This window comes from Schistocerca serialis, chromosome 12 (assembly GCF_023864345.2).
Source record: "Schistocerca serialis cubense isolate TAMUIC-IGC-003099 chromosome 12, iqSchSeri2.2, whole genome shotgun sequence".
In the NCBI taxonomy this organism is placed as follows: domain Eukaryota; kingdom Metazoa; phylum Arthropoda; class Insecta; order Orthoptera; family Acrididae; genus Schistocerca; species Schistocerca serialis.
The window spans coordinates 60809494-60817761 of NC_064649.1; the positions used below are offsets into that span (position 1 = coordinate 60809494).

Consider the following 8268-nt stretch of genomic DNA (forward strand, 5'->3'; position numbering starts at 1 on the left):
TTTATTTTCTAGAAACCACTATTCATCAATCTTTCCTTTGTCAACAAACTCACGGAGATAGCGATACAGACAGGGTCGATTGCAGCTGTGCCTACAGCGTTTGATATTGGACTCCAATTGTAATGCTAAATTGTGATGACAAATTGATTTGTAGCGTAGCCCGAGGCCTAGGTTAGGCAGCAGGTAATAGTCTGGCTGTGAGTTGACGAATGTCAAACGAATAATATCGTAACGAATTGATCTGTAGCGTAGCCAAATGTTTACATTCTGGGCCATATGTAACGCACTCATAAAAATTAACACGCTAAAAAGCAAAATTCAGATAACCAATTTCAGGCAATGGACAAGTATATCACGAGTATTGTGATGCATATTATGTATATACAATATATATAAACGACAAGAAATGCGAAGCAGTGTCAACTACATGACTTATACCGATATCTTAATACTCTCCATAGCGCCTCGAACACCATTTCAGTACACTCTCCATGAAGCCACTCCCCTCCATATTTTACTATCAGCCAGTACTTTATACATGAATGCCATTCGACGGCTCCCTCTCGAGAAACCCGTTCTAAACTTTCCATTAACTGCGTTAGCGGTTTCTATCATTGTGACAGCAGATCATTTTATTTGGATTGTTGCTTCAGTGTCATAATGAAATCAGAGTATTCGACGCTGCTAAAGACGCCAAGTGAAGGCAGTTAGTCGGGTAAGCTACGAAAGTTCTGCGAATTTAATTTAAACTTTTTGCGAAGTTGGTTGCTGCGTCTTAATCTTGTGTCGCACAGCGTGGCACTCCGCAATATTTTGCCCTCAGCTTAGAACTGCATAATTCGTTTAATCAAAGCAACTTCCACAGAGTTAAGCTTCTCTGTATCTCATCTAGAGACGACGAAAGCCTTTTGCCGCTAGCACAAGATACGGAAGTGCGTTTTGAATCTTAAGGCTAAAGAATCGAAAGTACTTCGAATATTTTTTAATTAATCGTGGATTATAGACCGTTTTCACTCCGTTTTCATTTCTACTTATTCTGCACAATTGTTTCTGCTCATTAACAGGTAAAGTTCTCGATAAAGTTCTGTAAGTATTGTTTGTCTGCTATTACACTTTTTTCTCTCCTACCAGATTACCGCAAATGATGGGATGAGTAAAGTCTTACAACCACGTCACAAGGCGAACATTAAGAAAAGAAAAATGATTGTAACTGAATGTAGTGGAGTTAAAAGAGGCGATGTTGACAGAATTAGATTAGGAATTGAGACGCTAAAGGCAGTCAGTGAGTTATGCTATTTAGGCAGCAAATCAGCTGTCAATGGCTGAAGCAGAAACTATTGAAATGCAGACTGGCAACAGCAGGAAAGCATTAATGAAAACAGAAAGTGGTTAACACTGAATCCTAATTGAAATGTTACTAAATCTTTCCTCAAGGTATTTATCTGGGGTGCACTGTGCAACGGTGTGCAGAAGTGAATCGTAGACGACAAGCACTTTCGACGAGAAGAGAACAGAAGCTTTCAAATTGCGGGGCTACAAAAGAATGCTGAACACGAGATGGGAAGATTTGATAACTACTGAGGAGGTACTAAAGTGAACTGGAGAAAAACAAAATTTGTGGCAAAGATTGGCTACAAGAAATGATCGGTTGATAGGGCACTTCGTAACGCATTAAGCAATCGTTCATTCGGTAACGGAAGGAAGTGTGTGGGTTAAAAATTGTAGTGCGAAATCAAGACATGGTTACAGTAAGCAGTTTCAAACGGATGTAGCAGAGATAAAGCGCCTTGTACAGGATACGGTAGTGTGGAGAGCTGCATCAAATCAGTATGAACAACTTAAAATAATTTTATTCTAACTAACAGCAGAGATAAAAATCATACAATCATTCGTAGATTTCTTTACATTTCCTCATATTTCAAGAGATAAAACAGTACAAAAATTGTCATTAATTAAAATAATATTTCAGTTGTATACCGAGTGAGACGCGGACTGTGGGAAAACATAAACAGAAGGGAAAAGAAGCATTTGAGATGTGATGCTAGAGAAAAATGTTGGATATTAGGTGGACTGATAATGTAAGGAATGAGCAATTTCTCGGCGGAATCTACGAGGAAACGGTTATACCGGAAACGATGACAAGAAGAAGAGCCAGGATGATAAGACATCGGTTAAGACGCCAGAGTACTAGAGGGAGCTGTAGAGGGTAAAATCTGTAGAGGAAGACAGAGATTATAACGCACCAGCAAATAACTGAGGGCGTAAGTTGCAAATGCTATCCAGAGATCGAAAGGTTGGCACAGGAGAGGAATTTGTGGCCGGGCACATCAAACAAGTCAGAAAACTGATGACTCAAAAACTTACTTTCTAAAGACCTCTCTTCTGTGATCACCAGTTTTGTTTGCTGAACGATCAGTAATACCACTGTGAGATGAACAAATTTTATGCAAAGAGTAGATACACAGCTTGGTAATATGATCCCTGTGGTAGAACACTCACATAGTGTGGCTAGAACGAGAAACAAAATTTAGACTGCGTTGAGTATACTCGAAAACTTGTTCGCAACTCTGATCATAGGTGTGGTGTAAGAGTGTCAGGCGTAGAGGAAAGTTGTGTGTGTGTGTGTGTGTGTGTGTGTGTGTGTGTGTGTGCTAGTGAGTGAGTGAGTGAGAGAGTGAGAGAGAGAGAGAGAGAGAGAGAGAGAAGGGGAGAGTGGGTGAGACGGAAGACAGGGTAGGAGGAGCAAGACGCTGCGTTCGTTGGCCGGAGTTGCAGTCTAGACCTCTTAGCTTCCCATCCAAGTTTCTACTTTCCACAGCGGCAGCGTCTGGAAAGAAAAGTAATTCCAGGAGCGACGGAAAGTTCCTTCTCCGCCTGGAGAGGTGACCTCCCAGCGCCCGCACTGCCCCCCTTGTTTCTTTTTCCCATTCACGTCGCCTCCCCTGCCGCCACCCTCACCCCATCACGGAGGAAAACAGCGGAAGTGCGCGTGCTGGAGACTAATGCTTGCTTGCCGGAAGGGAAACCAATTTGGGCCGAGACGGGGATCGCAGAGTAACGCCGTGGCATAATCAGCAGCTCCTGGGGTGGCGAGCCGCCTCACGGCGTCTCCCTGACGACGACAAGTTTTTTAAAAAAAGAAAAAAAAAGCTCTCCACCTTCCAGGAGGCGTCTCCTGCTCTCCGAGTGCCGTAGGTGCACATCTGCAGCGTCCGGTAACTAAGAAAAATGGCGCGTGCACCCGGATGTGACAAATATTTGGTCTGCAGTTCGCCCCCACCCCCACCCCCCCCCCCCCCCCATGCTCCCACTGGCGTTCCTCTGGGATCAATACTTGGACCAAAGATAATCATATGACTGAGACAAGGCTTACCGTGGACAACTACGACATATTTCAATATTTTTACAACTTCATTACGCCTCCTGATATATCTCTGCTATCAGTCATATTTTCCTTCCAACTATTTATCTGAGTAAACCTAGCAATAATTTGCCCACCTCACGGAAGACCAGTTTGGATTCCGGAGAAACGTATGAACTTGTAAGCAATACTGATGCAACAACTTCTCTTAGAAGATAGGTCAAGAAAAGCAAACCTACCTTTATAGCACTTGTAAACTAGAAAATGCTATTGACGATGTTCACTGGAATATATTCTTTCGGATTCTGAAGGTAGCGGGGGTAGTAAAACACAGAGAGCGAAAGGCTGTTTATAACTTGTGCAGTTACAAGAGTCGAGGGGATGGAAGCGAAGCAGGAATTGAGAAGGTAGTGAAACAAGGTTGTAGCCTTCCACGATGTTAATCAATCTATACGTTGAAGAAGCAGTAAAGGAAACAAAAGTAAAATTTGGAGTAATAATCAAAGTTCAGGGAGAAGAAATAAAAACTTTGAGGTTTGCCGAATACATTGCAGCTGTGTCATAGACAACAAAGGACTTTGATGAACAGTTCAACGGAATGGACCCTGTCTTGAATAGGAGGATATAAGATGAACGTCAAGAAAAGCAAAACAATGGAACGCAGTGGAATTAAATCAGGCGATGCTGAGGAAATTATATTCGCAAACGAGACACTTAAAGCTGTGCAAGAGTTCTGTTACTTGGGCAGGAAATGACTCATGACGGCCGAATTAGAGAGGATATAAAATGAAGAAAAGCTTTCTGAAAAAAATAAATTTGGTAACATCAGCTGTAGATTTGTGTGTCAGGAAGTCTTTCTGAAGGAATTTATGTAGAGTGTAGCCATCTACGAAACTGAAACAAGGACGATCAACGTTTCAGTCAAGAAGAGAACAGCATTTTTTTAAATGTGTTACAACAGAAGAATTCTGAATAATAGGTGGGTAGATCACGTAACTAACGAAGAGGTACTATACAGAATTGGGGAGAAAAGAAATTTTTGGGCACATACTGACTGGAAGATATGGTTAATTGATAGGATACATTCTGAGACATCAAGGGAATACCAGTTTAGTTGTGGTGGTAGACGTCGAGGGTGGATGGGAAGGGGGGGGGGAGGTTGGAATACTTAGAGGGAGACCAAGAAAATAATAGAGTAAGCAGATTCAGAAGAATGTAGGCTGCAGTACTTATTCGGAGACGAAGAGGCCTGCACAGGATAGAGTAGCATGTGGAGCGGCATCAGACCAGTTTTTGGACTGTAGACCACAACAGCAGCAACAGGGTGATTCTTATGTACGTTTAAGAACCTCCGTAGAGACGTAGTTGACTCTGAGACAAGTAAGTTAATGGCAGACACACAGGCCCACAAATATCACTATATACCACGAAAGTGAGTGACAAACGTTGAACATGTGACGTCACCAGGTGACGTACCTCGCCACGCTGCAGGCTATCGATCTGTCGAACTTGACCAACCCAACCCACGTCAAGCATTCGGTGTGGCTCCGCGTCTACGTGAGCGACTTTAGTGCGTGGCGCTCAGGGTTCGAGTTTTGCACCTGGCAGGCAGTATTTTTTATATTGCATTGCGTTAGCCGAACACCAGTTTACATTGAGATACTAATCATTATATTATTTATTGGTCTCGCTCACTCAGTTGGATGATTGCGAGGTAGAGTGCAGCAAAAACCTGCCATAATGCGTCTGAAATAAACAAATATAGTAAGCTTCGGAATTCCATCGCTAGCAGTTAAGTTACATATATTTTCTTTACTAAATAAAATCTGCAAATAAGAAAAGAGGGGATAAAAGGATAGAAACACAAAATAAGAACAGTTTCTGCTTGGTTACAGCGAGACATTTACAATAGGTGGCAGAGAACAATAGCAGCCCAGCGAAGTCCAATGGCCGCACGTGCGGCGAGGTACATCGTCCACTTTTGCGGTATTTCCCGACACTTGCGGACCGATGTGTGTTACATTGAATTACTTGTCTCAGCATCATCTGCGTCTCTTCGGGGGTTTTTAAACGTAAAAGAATTACCAAGTATATGGCGACACTTAAAAAGTTCTGAAATTTTTCGAAATATCTCATAAAGACAGCCTCACAGCTTTCTCAGTTACTGTGTTACAACACAGGAGAAGTGTTTTTTCGAGTGTTCCAAGCGGATGACTGTTCCATCAGGTTTCGGGCTTGCAACCAGGACAACAGTATTACTTCTTCCGAGATTTAGGCTGATAATCACATAGCCATCTTCAAGCAGGTGATTGATTTAAAACTGCTTGATATAGTGATTTACAGAGGAGTAAAAATAAAAATAAAAATAATAAAGGAAATAAAATATAAAATTAGAAAAATCCGCTAAATTTGAGAAAGTCGGTACGGTTGTGGACGTCAAAACCGTCGAGACGTCCTCGTGTTAGTCTTTCTGCGGGAAACATCGCCATCTTGACTGATGACGTTGTTGCAAATCTGGTGAATTCTAGCCGCTGTCGTTGACAGGAGTTGGATATTCTCGGGACCAGCGTTTATGGATTTCTGAAAGGAAATCGGCTCCTTTGGGCCTATGAAATCCCGCTGATACAAGAACTAGCAGGAAAAGCGGAAAGGATATGTTCACTGGATGCTTGCGGAACAATGAGCGCAGAAAATTTCGTCATGAAAGTAATGTTCACTGATGAGGCGCACTTTCTGTTGAATAGCTTCGTGAACAAGGAAAATTACAGGACTTGCAGTACGGAAAACCCTCTAGTAATATCAGTGGAGAAGCACTTACAAACACAACTAACGCCTATGTGGTGTGATGATTGAAATCAGGGATGAGGGCGTAACTACGCCGTACTTCTTCGGAGAAGGCGCTGAAAATGCATTAACAGCGGACGATGACCGTTACCGCATATTGTTATGACCGTTTTTGAGGTCTACACCGGAGTCATGTGAATACTGAATAGGTCTGGTTTCAACAATCTGACGAAACCTGTTACACGTCGTGGTATTCCGTGTGTGATGTCGTCTTTCTGGAAGGCAGAATAGATTAACACAAGTATGCACCTATTCTTTGGGACCACGCCCGTCAGTGGGCCTGTTACGAGAGAGGTTCCCGGGCCTCACACGAATTTACCACCCAGGTCTTGTGACCTGCCTGACAACACGATCGCTTCCACAGCTCAAGCCCGAGTTTCAGCGCGTAACTTGAAATCTAGTCGAGCAAGTATGGCGAAAAACTGTCGAAAGTTTCATGGAAAGGAAAAGAGTGTGGATGCAGAATCGTGGAGGGTGTTCATGTATTATGATATTTCATATACACCCTGCCGTCACGCCTGCCTCTGTGGCCGAGCGGTTCTAGGCGCTTCAGTCCGGAACCGCGCTGCTGCTACGGTCACAGGTTCGAATCCTGCCTCGGGCATGGGTGTGTGTGATGTCCTTAGGTTAGTAAGGTTTAAGTAGTTCTAAGTCTAGGGGACTGATGACCTCAGAAGTCCCTTAGTGCTTAGAGCCATTTGAACCATTTTGAAAGGCAGTCACATTAATGCGACGACCAGCTGTTTTCATCGTCAACGTGCAATAACCAAGCACGGACGTCAGGTGCCAGCATTAGCAGTGGAGGGGGAGGGGGGCGGAATACAAAGTGTGTCCGGGGGGGGGCGTAATTTTCGTAATGTGAGAACGGAGCCAAATATTTTACGTCCAGGAGAGTACGATCATTGAAATTCGGGCCAGGGATGGAAGTATTTCGGAAACTGCTAACTTTAACCGTTCAGGTGCCGCCGTGTTTAAAGTATACCGTTCGTGGCAAAATAGCGCTATCGGTGAACTGTGACAGGGACTTGAATGAACTGCGACACGAGCCCGAACAACAGGGGACTGTCGTACTAGGAACTAAACTAAAACTCCTCCCAAACAGGCCATGAAGGCCCGACGGCACCAGCCGGCTGCCGTGTCGTCCTCAGCACAAGGCGTCACTGGATGCAGATATGGAGGGGCATGTGGTCAGCACACCGTTCTCCCGGCCGTGTGTCAGTTTACGAGACCGGAGCCGCTACCTCTCAGTCAGGCAGCTCCTCAGTTTTCCTCACAAGGGCTGAGTGCAGCCCGCTTGCCAACAGCGCTCGGCAGACCGGATGGTCACCCATCCAAGTGCTAGCCCAGCCCGACAGCGCTTAACTTCGGTGATCTAACGGGTACCGGTGTGACCACTGCGGCAAAGCCGTTGGCGAAGTGCTAGGACGTGCATTAAGACTCCGAAATAGTGCACTGATAATGGCTGGTTACTAGCTGAAATCTAGCGTTGCTTTGATGAAACCTAAAAGGAAAGGATGACTGATTGCTGTGCTCCATCATTTTGAAAGTCATATTACAGTCTTTGTGCGCATTCAACATTCCTAATGGAAAGTAACTTGATGAAAATGGCGGTATCCAAAACCGGCGCCGTGATGCATCACGGGCCATAGATGACAGGGGTCAACGACCGGTGCGATGAAGTGTACGAGCGAAGAGACGTGCAACTGTTGAGCAACTGACCGACCAGAAGAAGCTAGGAACTACGAAAAGTGTCTCCTAAACGACCGTTCAGCGAAATTTGCTGGGTATTGACCATGCGCCCACGCTGACAGCTGTTCACCGACGACTACGGCCAGAATTTCCTTACCAGTCCCGCACTAGGACGTCCGCTGTATGGCGACAGGTGGCCTTTTCAGGTGAATCACGTTTTACCCTACACGCCGTTGGTACGTATGGCGTGGAACGTGTGAAAGCAAATAACCTGCAACACTGGAGGGAACGTTATGGTCTGGGAATGATTTCATAGCGTTTCATGTGTGATCTCACAAGTATGCATCTATGCTTGGGGACCATTTCCACCCCTA

At 44.5% G+C, this 8268-nt stretch overlaps 1 pseudogene; it reads right to left on the reverse strand.

The window, feature by feature from the left end:
• Nucleotides 1-7500: 7500 nt before the first annotated feature.
• Nucleotides 7501-7618, reverse strand: LOC126428689 (5S ribosomal RNA; annotated as a pseudogene).
• Between the last annotated feature and the right edge of the window lie 650 nt (nt 7619-8268).